General features: G+C 43.1%; 1 long non-coding RNA gene across 1 annotated transcript in view; it reads left to right on the forward strand.

The window, feature by feature from the left end:
* LOC109290012 overlaps positions 1-15,853 on the forward strand; it is a 169,951-nt gene that overhangs the window by 51,355 nt on the left and 102,743 nt on the right. The window lies entirely within an intron of this gene.

A 15,853-nucleotide genomic window follows, 5' to 3' on the forward strand; every position in this document is an offset into this window, starting at 1 on the left:
CTGGGGCAGGAATGGCCTATTTCGTAAGCAAAAAAAAGTATAGTATGTACTGTATACAAGTAAGTACAAAAATGTATACAAGTAAGTACAAAAATGCTGCTTAAAAGTATGTTTATGGAGTATCTGTGCTAAAACTTGCAGCAGTTTCAAAAAGGAACACTGCTTCAATTCTGGCTGAACTAAGTCTGTGGGTACCTTTAGTCATTTGCCTGTATGTAAATTTTACTCCTCTCTTCCATGTTTTTAGGGACCAGGGTATGATAGTAAGGAGGGAAGGAAGAAGTTAGGGTTGGGCAGAGAGCAAAGGACTATCTGATCCCCCTAGATATATTTTTCCTGCTGTAGCAGTGGGAGAGGGACACATTGAAGGCAAATCTCCTATAACAAATTTATACATTTTCCATATATATAATTGAATTGTTGGGGTGTTATATTCAAATAGATACAGTATGTCTGGTTAGAGTGAGGTATATTGACTGGGCACTTGGAGGAACTCTGCACTGTTACTGCCCATTTCATACCTGATACACACTAGGCTTCAGCATCTGACTGGTAGGTGCTCCAAATTTGAACCAAAAATAAAGACGCTCTTTTTAGTCCTTGAAACATCTCCCAAAGTCAAATACTCTCTTAAACTCTCTTTCCAAATGTTTCAGGCAAAATAAAGAATGAGAGCACAACTAACAATGTCTGTCAATAAAGCCAGATCATCCCTTCCAGGTTAGTCAGTGAGAAAAGAAAGCCCATCAAATCTGTCATCTGACTGGCAGGATGGGAAGAAGACCAAGAAATAAAGGTGTTCAGGGGGAAGGGCAGGATGGAGCTTGCTGTATTTAGCATTACAGGCTGACATCTGACTCTCTAGGGAGCCTTAACAAGGTGCTGTCTAGCCCAAACTCTATTCAAAATAAATCCCATAACATTGCATTATGATGAGGCTCTTTAGTCACCCTCAGTAGCCCCAGGCTATGGAAGTTCCTCACGCTGCCAAATCCGTCTGTTTTCTTGCTTCTTTCTGAGAATGGGGGCTGGGTTTCAGGAAAAGATTATTGAAATTGATAGACCAGTAGCCCTATAATAATATAGAGCTTGGTAATCTTCATATGCAATGTCACATACTCCGTGCATGGTGGCACTATTGTATTAAAGGGGAGGGGTGAGAAAGTGATAGCCTGCAAATGGCAACTAAAGTAACAGCTTCTGCTGCTTCCCTGTATAATGATGAGCCACTTTCACTGGGGTGCTTGATGCGGCAGGGGAAGGGGTGGCACCAGGAGGAGGCTTGGGGTGGCTATAACCACCCCAAAATTTGCCTTAGCCACCCTGTAGTCACCCCTCCCAGCACTGCCCCTGTCCAAGCCCCCTACCTTCCGCCCAGGCCAATGCCACCCGCTCCATGCGACTGAGCCTGCCCCGCTCCTGCCTGCAGACAGAGCGCCTTAAATGGCTATTGTTAAAAAAAGAATAAGTATATTTGGCCAGAAGACGTATTGTGCAGGCCCCCCAACTTTCTGCCTACCTCACCTCAAGAGTAGTGGGCTTTCATACTGGATTTTGCTCTAATTGAATCAGTGGCAGCCTGGAGTTGGAACTGAAGCAAATCAAATGGCATTCCTAGTAGCAATTACAGAAAGCAAGAGATGCTTTAAAGGAGAAATCAGAGCTGGGTGGACAATATCAAGGCCTTCTTTCATTTGTATCATTAGGCATTGATGCAGGGGGTGCTGCCTTGCATTTACCATGCTTGATCTTTTTTTCGCTCCACCTTCAGTTGGTCCTCCAAGCTTTATTAGGAATCCAACACAATGATTTTTGTTTCTCTCCTCTTCCTCCTGCCCCCACCCCCTACTCCAGCTTTTGCCAAGGACTTTGGCACTCCTGAATTTTAGCCAGAAGAATTGAAAGAAGACAATTTGAACCTGCTAAGGACTGAACAATATGCTTCTTCTGCAATAACCTTAAGTAGCTTTAATCTCTGAATGTGAAGCTCCAGCATTGTGCTGCCAACCTGATCAAAATCTTGTGTCCTAGTAATGCTTATATACAAGTACTGGGCTTCAGCCATGACGCAACCCAGAACATCCTCTGATTCTCGTAATCTAATTTTGCTGTGTGTGACCCTGGGGAATTAGGCCAGCATGTAGTGTTTGAGATTCCTGGCAATTTAACTTATTTTCAGAAGAGTCAGGGGAATAGCACTTAAGGTGGTAGTTGCCATTTTAGGAAGGGCTGTCTGTAGCCCAGGGTTGGAGCAGGCGGTGGGAGATGAGGATTTCTCAGGGTTTGTTTCAGGCTTTGGCACAGATTCATTACATGTGTTCCTAGGCTTATACAAAGACTAAAAGATTCAAAGGAGTTTACATGCCTCATCAGTGGGTGCTCAGTACCTAAATGCTGAAGTCTGTAAACCACTGTTAACCATGCAGATTTGGTAGGAGATTAATAATATGTAAAACATCTTGTGATCCTCCAGTGAAGTGGTTTTCAATCTGTGGTCTACAGACCCATGGGAGTCCAGGGAGCATGTCTAGGGGGTCTGCGAAAGGTGACTGTAAAGATGGAGGTCCCAACCAGAGGGGAAGTGCCACTGGTGCTGCTGCTGCTGCCACTCCAGCTCCCCCCGTGGCCAGAGGCTACCCAAGTGCCAGCAGCAGGTAGCCCAGCACCTGCAGAAAGAGCGCGGCTGGGCAGTCCTGCCTCATCCTGCCATTGCTGCTTGACATGGGGCCTGGTAACGCTGCAGCCCTGTGGTCCCTCTGCTCACCCAGCAGTATCAGTCTATAACTGGAACAGGTGTGTGTGTGTGGGAGAGAGAGAGGGAAAGTGAGAGAGCCGAGCGCATGCCAACTTAGATGCAATTTCCATTGGGAAAACTGGAAGTCTCTTGAGGCACTTAGGGAAAGCTTTATTTGGAACAATAAGAACTGGACATATTTTTAGTGAAAGGTTAGGTCCTACAAAACTGATGGGAGGTCACCAGCAAAAGTCTGGTGGGGCTTAAGGATATCTCCTATCTCAGATTGTGCCTTGACTTTTTTCATCTTCACAGCACATCTAGTACATATGAATGTGTGAGGGTTTGACATGGCAATCTGGGGGAATCCCTGGGTGAAGGGTTGCCTGTGTATGCAGGGGACTGTACCTGATGGCTTTCATCAAGAAGCTTCACCTCTGGGTTTCTCAAGTAAGAAAACAATTTTGACACATTCAAAACCCTTGAAAACAAGGTGACACAGGACAGAGATGTGAAAAACAAAATCAAAGAACACTTGCTGGCACTCAAATCTCAGTTTCGCTAGTATTTTCCTGAGATGGGCAATGAGACTGAGTGGATATGTAACCTCTTTGTAGCAGACTGCAACTCTAGGTCCTGTCTAACAACTAAAGAAGAGGAGCAATTACTCAAGTTATCCTGTGATGGGGGACTGAAACTTGAATTCAAGCAGGAACCTCTTGCCCAATTCTGGCTGAAAATAAAAAAGGAGTACCCTGATCTGGCAGATAAGGCCATTAAAGTCTTGATGCTCTTCATCACCACATAATTATGTGGAAGTGGGTTTTCAGCCTTAGTATCAATAAACATGAAATCCCAAAACAAACTGGAAGTTGAAGATCTAAGACTGAAACTGTCACCTGTCTACCAAACTTTCACATGCTTTCTGCCAAGAAGCAAGTTCAACTGTCTCATTAGAACTGACAGCAAAATGATGAGCTTACAAAATTGTATTGTTGTTGTTGATATTATTTTTATTTTTAAGACAATAGTTTGTCACTAATTATCTACTTATGTTCGCTATACACACAACAGATTTCCAAAGGGGTTTGTGCCTCCATTCAAAATTTTTTAGGGGTCCATGAATGAAAAAAGGTTGAAAACCACTGCTTTAGTGGAAGGTGCTCTAAGTCAATGATTCTCAGCCTGGCACCCAGGGGTGCCACCACATTTTTGAAGGGTGTGGCCATGTGTGAAGAAATAAGCAGAAAAAAGGGCACAAATCCAGTGCCAACAGTACACAAGTTATGGATGGGTGCCTGGAGTCCAATGAGGGGTGTCTCGAGTCCAATAACGGGTGCCTCAAGTCCAAAAAGGATGAAGAACCACTGCTCTAAGTGGCCAGCAATGTTGCTGTTAGGACAGATTTGCTGTTAGCAAGCTCTGTCCTTGCTTCCTCATCCTTCACTCTCAAGAAGGTGATAAAGTCGGCATAGTCTGAAAGCTCCTGCAATCATATCCAGTGTATGGCCACTGGAGAAGTTTGCTCCTGTATGCAGTAGTCCAGGGTTTTGCTGTTTGATGCTCCAGTGTGGAGGTCAGATTAGCTCCGTGGTCTGTCATCAAGCTGCTGGGGTGGGAAGACAACTAAAGGTTAATCTCTTTTGCTCTCAGATCTTTCTGTAACTGTAATGTGATTGTCTTGATGACTCCATCTTAGCTAGACACAAAATATCTAAGCCAGATCTGACACTTGCTGGATACCATTGATGGTTCTGCAGTTGAGAAGATTATTTTGGCTGCTATAAATTAATAGGCCTCTGATATCCCTGGCAACATTTTTGGAAAACCTGAGGGTGAGAGTTTAAGGAGAAAAAAAAGAGTCATGACATTGTTGGGTAGCATTGGGGTGCTGTTGTAGCTATGATGGTCCTGGAAAAAGATAAGTTGCAAGGATTTTTGTGGATGATACTTCTTTTTGTTGTTGCTGTGTGAGAGGTAGAATGGAAACTACACGTAGAAACCTGATGGGTAAATCCATATAAGCAGCTTCAACTATGGCAAGAGGTCATAAAGGAGTGGTAGGTATATGCCACCAAAGAGCAGGATGCTGGTTAGTCATGGACAGTGGTGAGGGGGAGTAGAATTAAGAGAGCAGCAGAAAAAGAAAGTTGTTGTAAGGAGGCAGTTGTAGAAGCTGTCAAAGGAAGCCGAGTTTGTGGAGGGAAAGAATGCGGTGCACAGAGTGGGTCTTTGGTTCCTTTGTTTCCTTATATATGTGTGTACAAATAGATGTGAATGAATTTCTCAAAGGTGCTCTGGCCTGGTCTCTTCTTTTATTTGTTTGTTTGATTGCTTTTTCACCCCGTTGAAGTCCCATCAGATCCAATGGGAGCAGTCTCAGGTTCATGAAGAATGCTTCTGAAAATGCCACCCTTGATGGTTAACAATATTTGTGTGGTGTATAAACACATGGGGAGGGCAAGGAGGCTGCCTTGGTTTCATTACAGTAAGATCCAAGATTGCCTGCAAAGAGAATTAATGTAGCAGTGCTATATGTATTTTTATTTGCATTTATGTCCTAGCTATGTGTTTTGTAGTCATGTGAGTTACTTGACTTCAAAACACATAACTAGAACGTAACAAATGGAAATAAAAATATTCAGACAAAAGGGTTGCCAGACAATTGGTCCATGTAGTCCAGGTTTCCACCTTCCTCAGTACCGGATACTTGGTTCTGGAAAGGAAGGTAACAGCCTTGTAATGCTCTCAAATGCAGTGCAGTGCGGTGAGGAGAGAGAAGCAGTGTTCTTTCTTGGATGTAAAAAAATACTTGCTTTACTTACCCTGTTGTAGAATTTCATCTGTTATTAATGGGCATATGCTTATCCAGATTTGTAGTTAGGGAGTGGCAGACTTTCCATTTATATGGCTTTCTGGAAGATATAGCTAGGTAAACACAACTTTTTAAACTCAGTGTACTGGAGATTGGATGAAATGCCATGGTTGATGTTGTACAGGTCAGACTAGATGACCCAGTGGCCTGAACTGGCCTTTAAAATCCATGTATCTATTAATCATTTTCAGTAGTATGTTTGCCACACGACTGCTCCTGGCTACATCCATGCAACTCTAATGAATTGCAATGGCTAGATCAGAGACAATAAAATTACTCCATTTAAAAAAAAAAATCAAGTTCAAACTACTTTATTGGACTTTCTTTGCCTTGAGCACCATTGTTGTATCTCTTCTTGTTCCTGTTGCTTTTACCCTGTGACTTACACATCCTAGTGTAAATTAATGCCTAACTAAGTCTCTTAATTATCTGCATTCTTTATATGTTTGAAATAAATATGCATATTTTTTGGACGTGTGACTGAAAACTCAAACACCACTGTAATTTAATCAGCTACTTTATCCCTTGAGCAATACTGGTAATTGTGTGTCTGTCTGCTGTAGTCTCATGTGGGTGCATCTGTAGTTTGTGATATTTTATTATGTAGTCCTGAGTTGTATTAAAACACGAGCTTTCTAATCCACAAATACTGGATGGCTGAAATTAGAATATTCATTAGTGTAATAAGCAAAGCAAAGTTTTGTCACTTTGTGTTGATCAAAGAAGAGAAGTATCTAATGAGGGTAGAGGGGGTGCCACAGTAAGCAGGGTCATGTGCTTTGAAGTTCTCTCTGATTTAGTCGCATCCTTAGGCTACTACTGACTAGCTGTTTAAAACGATTGGAGCTCCTGGGGAGTACTTACAATTAACGTGTCTTTAATTTTGTGGGGTTCATTCATTATCAGTTCATTTTTCAGCCAGGTCAGTCATCCTGTAAGTGCAGCCTGAGAGCTTACCCTATTAAAACAAACACATGTGCCTCCATGCACATTGTGCTGTGTATTTCTGTTATTCAGAGGGGCTTTGAAGCTGCCTAACCCTCAGCTGTGTTATGTTGAGACTCTGTTGTGCTGATGATTAATAGCGTGGACAGAGAACACTTGAGTATATGATGCAATGCTTCCTCCGTAGCCCTACCTTATCCTGTGGTGGTTAATAGGCAGTGTCGTCATTTCTTTGAGGAACATAGTAATGTTACAAGAGCCAGTACCATCAGCATCAGCTCTGAGGATCTTGCAGTGAGGCACTGGCCATTTTTAATGGCTGTCTGCCTGTTCACAAGCAGTTGCTATTTTCAGCTTGCCTAGTGTATCATGCAGCACAGAACATGCCACATTTTGTTGATGACCAAGTCTTGGGCTATGTGTAGCACATGATTTCTGATGCAGCTTCTAGAGTTGCACCCACTGGGTCCATCCCCACAAGTGCACATGTGTAGTGGTGTATGTTTCCCCTGGGACAAATAGCAGTGGTACATGTTTGTGCTGCTGTTTGTCCCTGGGCACACTTCTGCATATGCACACCGGCAAGTGGCAAAGTGATCCAGAAGGGGTAGGGGAGGCTGAGGCCAGCACCTAAGCTGGCTCCAACAGTCTGTCTTGGAGCCCTGGGGTCCTGCCGGGGCAGCAGCAGTGTCAAGCCAGCCATTCGGAGCCTGGCCAGCAGCCAGAGCATGGCTCTAGCTGGCCAGGCTCCAGTTTCTGGCAGTGCGTGCTGCTGCCATGTGCACCACATCATTTTTTAGCAGCATTTTTTTCTGACACAGGGAGATCTCAGTGTCAAAAAAACCCAACTGCTGCGCTGCTAATTAGTGGTGTGGCAAACCAGTATATGTGTGCTGCATGTGGTTTACTGTTCCTTAAACTACTTTGAGGCACTGCAAGCCACACATGCATGCTTGTGGGAACGTGCCTGCTGTGTTGATCCCTAGTATGGAGACCAGTACAGTTTTCAGCTGAAAAGCAGCTTGTGTACAAGTAGAGCTGGATGGCAATAAGCAAAGCCAAGCCAAAAGCTCTTCATTTATCTAGTTTTAGTACTCAGACATTGTACGGCATGTCCAGATGAGCACACACCTGGAGAATGTCCCTGCATGTGTGCTCTGGCATGTGGCAAGTTGTCCTGGGTGGGGTAGAGGAGGCTGGGGCCAGAACCTGGGCTGGACTCAGCAGCCTTACCTGGGGTCCTGGGGCTCCAGCAGCAGTAATTCGGGCGTGTGGAGCCTGGTCATCAGCTGGAGTGTGGATCTGGCTGGCCAGGCTTCAGTTTTGGGCAGTGCATGCTGCCGCCACATGCACTGCCCTGCTTTTTTCTGCTGCAGGTTTTTTGACATTGAAATCTCCCAGTGTCAAAAAACCCTGCCGCCCTGCAAACTAGCAGCATGGTGAATGCCTGCATGTGTGCTGCATGCAGTTTGCAACACCGAAGATGGGTCTTCAGTGCCACAAACTGTACATTTATGCTTGTCCAGATATGCCTGTGATGGTTTTAAAACTTCTTTCATTGCACTTTCTCCTTTTCTTGCTTTAGATCACTTATTACAAGAGTAATAATTATAGTCAATAGGAAGAAATGTTTTGTGGGAACAAAGAAACAAACTTTTGGACAGAAGCACTTATGATCAAAAATGAATTGCTTAATTCAAATGTTCATAATTATGAAAAATGTAACAAGACAGATACTTGACATGGATACAGTGCTTGAAGCAAAATGTGTGTTTCCATACAGATCATGTAGCAGTTCACCAAATAACACTGTTGTGCTGCATGCAGGAGACTTGCCTTTTCTCCTCTGGGAAGAAACTCCAGAATCTGCTAAAATGCAGACCTTTTGTGAAGAGTGATGACTTCTGTCTTTTGAAAGTACTAGTAAGCAAACAATAGCTTGTCATTTTGATGGGGAAAAGGGATCCAGGAATGGGAGGAAATAATTTAAAATAAATAGTTGTGATTGATTGGCTAGTACTTGAAAGAAAAAGATCACTGCCCTAAGGCCTCCTCACTACCACGAGCCTACACCAGATGTTGGCTGGCTAGCTCAATTGCTGTTCAACTTGTTTAAATCAGTGCAATTTGTACATTTCACGGTTTTTATGGGACATTTCTCAACCATTACCTACCACTGCCTTAGGGAAATAATGTCAGATGACCCTAGCAACCATCACACCATTAGTTTTGTGACTGTTCCTTGTGTGGAAAAAGCTTTCATCTGTTCTCAAACAAATATTCTTAGGATAAAGCACTCTGCTTCTATTATTATTTTGTAATAACAAATGGACATGGTACCATTTTTTGCTGCTTTTCTTCTTGTTCACCCCAATAATCCCTTAGAAATCCTTCCCCTCCACTCCCTGCCCATTGGGATAATACATTAGTGACCTCTCTCATACTGGTTTCCAGAGAGGGACATTGCAGTACTGAGCTGAATTGTGCATTGAGTTAATCATGCCTTCATGATGGCATACTGGTCTTAGCCTTCCTTATTAAATAGTTGTGTATACTTTGGAGTGAATTAACAAGTGTGTAAATTTGAGATGGTAATTTATGCTAAATAATTCATTGATGGTTTAGCCTTCTTTTTACTAGAATGTGATAATTATCCAAAACTGTTCAATACTGTAATTTTCAGGGGTTGGTTGGAATCAGTTACCTGTGAGCATTTGACGATTGCTGCATTGGTTGGTTGTGATTGGTCAGAAAATCTCCTATTATCCCTTCATTTTCTTGAAGAAAGTGTGCGTAAGAAGTTACAGCATAAATAATCATATGTAATTTCTTACTAATATGCTCTTAAGTTGCTGTGAAATTTGCTTTTTGTCAAAACTGATTTCCCTGGTGCTTGATTGCAGGCAGTCTGGACAATAAAATTGAGGAACCAGAACTGCTAGTGTGGTGCAGAAAATGGGCAATAACAAACAGAGTGGAACAGTGGTCTTGGCTAAAATATGGGTATTAAATTATATACGTTGTTTAGGAAAATAAAAACAGTGGTGAAGGTGGTGGGGTAGCATCATGTATCAGTGAAGCAGCCCTTGGAAAAGAAATGATCATGGACAAATCAGAATCTGCTTGAGTGAAAATCATTGGCAAGAGATGGTGAAAAATGCTTCAGAAGCATTGTTCTCAGGGTCTGCTATAGACTCTTCCCAGCCAACGCTCTCAGGGTTGAGACTTGGATTTGGATGGCAATCTTTTTATGATTATGGTGCATTTTACTTTCCCAGCTACAGATTGGTTGCATTTGGTTTCCAATAATGGTAGGACACAGATGTTCTCAGATGAAATAAACAATAGATTACTCTGTCAAATGGTTACTGAACAAATGAGAGATAATGCTATTTTAGATTTAGTGTTAGTGAATAACAAGGATTGCCTAGATGAGCATGTTGTAGAAAGACAATATCACTGACTTCTTGTATTAGGTCCAATGCATTACCCTTGTCTATCCAGATTTAAGTGAAGCATTTGATACAGTGTCTCTCACAACGTTTTTTTCTAAGGCAGAGAAAATGGGGTTAATGCTATAATCTTAAGGTGGATAGAGCATTGGCTAAATGGGTGACTGTATAATATGTTACAGTGAAAGGGGAGTTATTAGTCAGGAGAACTGGTACTTGCAGTGGTCCTTGTGGATTAGTCTTAGGACCATCCTCTTTAATATTTTCATAGCTGCCCTCCCTTCTAATACTTTTACTAACAGCCTTCAAGCGAGAACCAGATATGTACTGATGAAAGTCATGGATGACATGAAGTTGGAAGGCATTGCCGGCTCTAGTACTGTGTGCACGCGCATGCATGTGCAGTTAATTAGCTGAAACAACAAAAAGTGGCTCATGTTGGAAGAATCTATTCACCAGAATGCACACAGCTAAGAAATGCTTTGTAACTTGAGAAAATACCTCTAAATCCACTGTCAGAATTTTGCATGTATCGATCAGTAGGTTATAGTCATTCAGCTGATACTAAGGTAAATACGTGTCTGTTTGAATAACATTCTGACAACATAATCCATGCCGTGCAACATCTAATTCCGAGCCTCTGTTTTTAAAGTAATCTTCTAGAACACGTGGTCTGCTTAAGTATCAACAGTTTGTTTTCATGTTTTAGTGAATAATGAAAGAGTTATTTTTGGGAAGGGAGTGAATTATTTAATGTATGTGATGTTGTATTCTGAACAAGAAACTCTTTATGTCTCCCTGCTTTTCATCTTTCCACTCCTTGGCAGTATATGGGTGTTCCTCAGTGACAGTTAAAGAGAAAAGTAGTGAATCTGAGACAGGCAGATGCAGTACCTAGCTGGCTTACTTTCTCATGCTTGTTCTGGTATTGTATCCCTTTCTGGCCTACCAGTATATAGTGAATCTTTGCATCACTGAGTTTGGAACTGGTGATTTTTTTTTTTGTCTTCAGGATAAGAAAAAATTGCAGAAACTAGGGCTGGGTGGGACCTCAAGAAATCATTTAATTCAATCCCCTGTTTTTGCTCTAGGGAGGATTATCTCTGTCTAAACCATCCCAGACAAATGTTAGTTTAGTCTGCACTTAACAACTAGGAGTAAGTGTATTTTGTGTATATGGTTAGGATCAGATTTTTTTTTCAGGATTAAACATGCATAGCTGCTATAATGATGCCCATAATTTCAGATGCACTTTTGGGCATGCAATTGTGCACACTCATTTCTTCATTCATACCTGTACAGTTTCCTAGGCATGCATATTCTAATCACTCCCATCACTGCAGTATCTGACTGCCTCCATGTAGTAAAAAAATGGAGATGATTATTTCTGTTTCTAGATGTCCTGCAGGCTTTTACAGTTGTGATAGTGAATTAGCTGCACGTTGAGCGTTGGGTGACGTTTCCATTCGCTTTTTTGAAAGAAACGCCATAAACAGTGGGGTCTGGATCTTCCTGTAAATACCAATAACCATCCAACTTTTCAATATATGAATTGGATATTGTTTAAGCCATGACCTGTTTGTATTTTCAAAACAATAGGATTTTTAAAAGCTGGGGTAAATAGGATCCTTTCATTGCTTAGAAGGATCATGAGTTCTGCAGTTCTTTCACAGTATCTGGCTCCATTTATGAAGTGTCCAGGCATTGGGTTTGGTTTATCACAGGGGTATTCAGTCTTTGGCCTGTGGGCCAGATGCAGCCCACAGATTCAAGGCATCTGGCCCATGGGGCTCCCCATGGGTGGGGAAATATGGTGGCAGGGGAGCAATGGTAATTACTACAGCCACCTTCCCCCTCTGCCAGAATCCCAAACCTCAAGCCTTGTGGCAGACAGGAGCCTGGGCATGCCTCCTCCTTCTCCCACCCCCTCCATGGGGCTAGACTGGGGCTGTGTCAAGCCTCCTTCCACCCGTCCCTTCCACAGGGCCAGGTTGGGGGTCTGCCATGTTGACCCTGGGCACCAGCTCAGGACCACCGCTGGATCCGGTCTGTGGATAGACCAGGCATTGTCTATCTGGGCACTGGTTTATTGTATTAACCAAGCAGAGTCAATCAAGGTGTGTATTAGCAAGAGAGAAGGAAATCTGTAACTTGTCCATTTCTTAGTATTCTCAATTGAGCAATGCTAATTTCAGTAGGTTTTATTGGCATGGCAACATCCATACTGTATCCTAAGTTATGACATCAAAACAATTAGATTCCTATTTCATCACTAAATCATCTAATTTCACTTAAACTTACCTGGTTTGCACTTATTAATCTGTGTATTTATCAGGGCTACATGCATAAGGCTGTCTTTTGTGTTTTATTGCATAAGAAACCACTCAAATGATTAACCCCCCCCTTCATTAAAGTAGTAATACTCACTGTTTTTCCTCTGAGGATTTAAAGGCCAGATCTGTAAAGCTTGTTAGGTATCTAGCTCCAGGCACTGAAATATCAGCAACTCCTGCAATCATTTACAGAAGTAGGCAACTATTAAGATCCCTGCTTTACAAATAGATGAAAGGCCAGATCCACAAAAGGACTTAAGTTCTTACATCCTGCCCCTGTAGTCACCCAGTGACAAAATTTATATTCGCAGGAACCCCAGTAAGCTACCACCTAGTCCTAAAAATGCCTACAGTGTCAGCACATTCGCTCCTGACAAAAGATTTCTCTTTTGGCTGGTAAGGTCTCTTTGGCATACCAAGAATTGCCTGAGTCCCAACAGTACCAAACTAACATATACTTAAGCCGTATCGGAATCCACAAATCGGGTGTTTCTTTGTGTACCACATCTGTAGGACCCAGTGTTGGAATGGGAGATAGTGGGGAAAGAATTGCCTTATTTGTGGCTCCTGACAGGGCCCAAGCACCCAGGTATCTCAGTGTTATTGTGCCTTTATCCCTGGTAAAGCCATGCATATAACTTTAAACTATGACTGTAGAGTCGCTTTATACTTCAAAAGTGTCTGTGATCACAACCCATAGCAAACAACGAGTATTGTAGAAACAACAAGTCTATACACTCACAATATATATGTAGTCTGTGCTGAGCTTCTAATAGTAGATACAGCCTTCGTGAAATATGATATTTAATCACTCGGCTGAAGATGAGGCTCAAACTGGGAGAACTGGACTTATTTATTAGAATGAGTGTCCCTGATATAATTGAATCCAAGTTCATCCCTTAAGATTTACAAACCCTTTTCACCAAGTGTCAACCAGTGTGCTTTGGCTCATGATACACAGAAATCAGAGCAAATGGAAATGCCAATCTCTTCTCTTCCTATCTTGCTATATTAGCCAAGTGCTTGACTTATGAAGTGGGATTATGACCATCTGAATAGTCTCCCCAACTCCCTCCCCCGGTAAAATCCAGTGGATGTTTTTGGCAGCTGTTTTTCAGAGACGGTAGACTGCAGGTTAAGAATAATAGCCCTTGTCACTTCACGTAGCCTTGTTATTGGAAATATTTAGTGCCAAAGATGGGCTGTAGGGGTAATGTCTAGGATGTGATGATGTTGCTTCTTGCATCAGTGAGCACAATATTGACTGTAAACTGTCGGCCTGTGTGCATGCTGTGTGGTATTCCCAGAGTCAGACCACAGTGCATCAGGCAAGTGTCTTGCACACTGCATTAACTAACACTGCTATAACAGCTTGGTTGCCATCCCTTAATACATCTCTTCAACAGCTCTCTAGCTCTTTTCTGCTGATGGAAAACATTCAAAACTGAAGCTGGATGGTTTTTCACACATGAGCAATAAAAGGATAAATAAGATAATACACCATGCAAATCCTTCACTTGACAATGCAGGGCTTATTGTGGAAGCCACTGAGGACTAGCAACCCTCATTGCAGTTATAATATCAGAGTCGCTGGCACTTTGCAGCTGTAAGGATCAGGAAAGTAGTTGTTGCCTAGATGCTGGGTTGTATAAATGACTAGGAAACAGTGCCCAGAGACATATTTGCTGCAATAATAAAAAAAGGCACAGCAGAAATGAATTAGTCTGCTCCTAGCATTGTAGAGTGTATACAGATGTGCCATCTGCAGAAAGGGCTTCTAGGCTATGCATCACAGACACTGCCTATCCTGCTTGGAGCCTGGTGGTACTGCCTTAGAACCTGTATTTACTCCTTGCTTTCACCTACGTGTATCCCAAGATCCTTGCTCTTCATAGAGCCTGCTTGGAAAAGCCATTCAGCTCTCAGCGTGGGGTTGAACCGAGAGCCATGACTGCAGCTGTTCTGATAAGCCCAACAGAGCAATAGTTATGACTCTGAGAAGTTCATTACAAAGTCTGTGTATGAGACAGAGAGAGTAAAGTGCAGCCAGTTCTTAAATAATTTCCTATGAACAACTACAGTGGAAGTCCCTGGGTGCTGAAGATGCTCTGCACCTCTGAAAATTGGGCATGTGGGATTCATGGACTCATGGAAGTGTGGATGCAGATCTTTCTAGAAGTTTTAACAGATGCAGGAATGGAATACTGCCAATCAGTAAAAACCCTGGGCCTATGGCAGGACCCAAGCAGAGAGTCCTGGAAAGCAAGGTATTCTGCCACATCCTCTTGAGGATGGCTGGCTTTTTAGTGTTCATACCATTGTGGCTGTTATCCTGGCCTTCAGATCCAAAGACCAAATCTAGCTGTCAGTGGTGGCTCTCCTCTAAGGTGCCACCTTGGTTTAGGACTGAGGTTTCTTTTTTTTTTTAACAGAGGGCAAGGCTAAGCCCATGGAATAGCTGCCCTCCATAGTCAGCACTCCTCAAACTAGGAAGAGCACAGCCCACAGATCACCTGAATCTGTCCATGTAGGTAGGCTCCCCGAGAGAGGATCTAAAGCAGCTCCTGCTGGGTTCTTGGCTGGTGTGGGGAACTTTCTTCCTTTGTTCCTCACCCCACTGCCCCCCATCTGATGCAACTGGGGAGGAAGAATAATGCAGGGATCCTAGTTTAAAAATCCCAAATTCTCTGATTTAAAAAGAATCCCAAATGATCTGATTAAAAAAACCCAAAATCTGTGTTTTTACCGCAATTAAAATGAAACCACCTCTCTCTCTCTCTATATAGATATATCTAATCTAGATATAGATATAGATATATCTATATCTATATATATACATAGGGACCAGTTGAACACAATGTTTTATTTATATATTTACAATTAAAAAAAAAATTGGAAGCCTACAAGTGCCTCAATTACTATAATAAAATAATTTCTAAATACCTATAAATTTTGGCATTTGATTTTGGGTTTTTCGTCATAGAAAATCAGAGCTCACCCTGCCCCTTCACTCACCAGGGTGTAGGTCCAACTGCAGTTGTCCCTCCAGCTGCTTTGTGGTGCTGAGCAACCCTGATATGCCAGTGTGCTGCCTCTCCCTGTGCCATTGCCCCTCACTCCCAAGCCACAGCTCCCTGGCCTGGCCAGTGCCCTTCACTCCTAGCCCACAACCCCCCACCCCTTCCAATGCCCCTCACAGCCAATATGCAGCCCCCCACGCTTTCAGCCCTACTGGTATCCCTCACTCCTGACTCACAGCCCTCTGTCCCCTCCCCCAGCCATGACTGAGTGGTACCTCCTGAATCTGGAGGGGCACCTGCAGAAGGCACTGACCCTGTCAAGGGGGGGCACCAGCCCTACCAACAGCATCAGTGTCAGCTGTCAGAGGGGACACTGGCCCCATCAGGGGGGCATGTGCACCGCCTACCAGTTGCCTATGTCCCTAGCCCTGCCAGAGCAGACCCCCAGCTGCCAGGGCTACAGGACCAGCCTGCCTGCTCCCTGCTCCATGGCA

The sequence above is a fragment of the Gavialis gangeticus genome, unplaced genomic scaffold (genome assembly GCF_001723915.1).
Source record: "Gavialis gangeticus isolate Ggan-Ray unplaced genomic scaffold, GavGan_comp1, whole genome shotgun sequence".
In the NCBI taxonomy this organism is placed as follows: domain Eukaryota; kingdom Metazoa; phylum Chordata; order Crocodylia; family Gavialidae; genus Gavialis; species Gavialis gangeticus.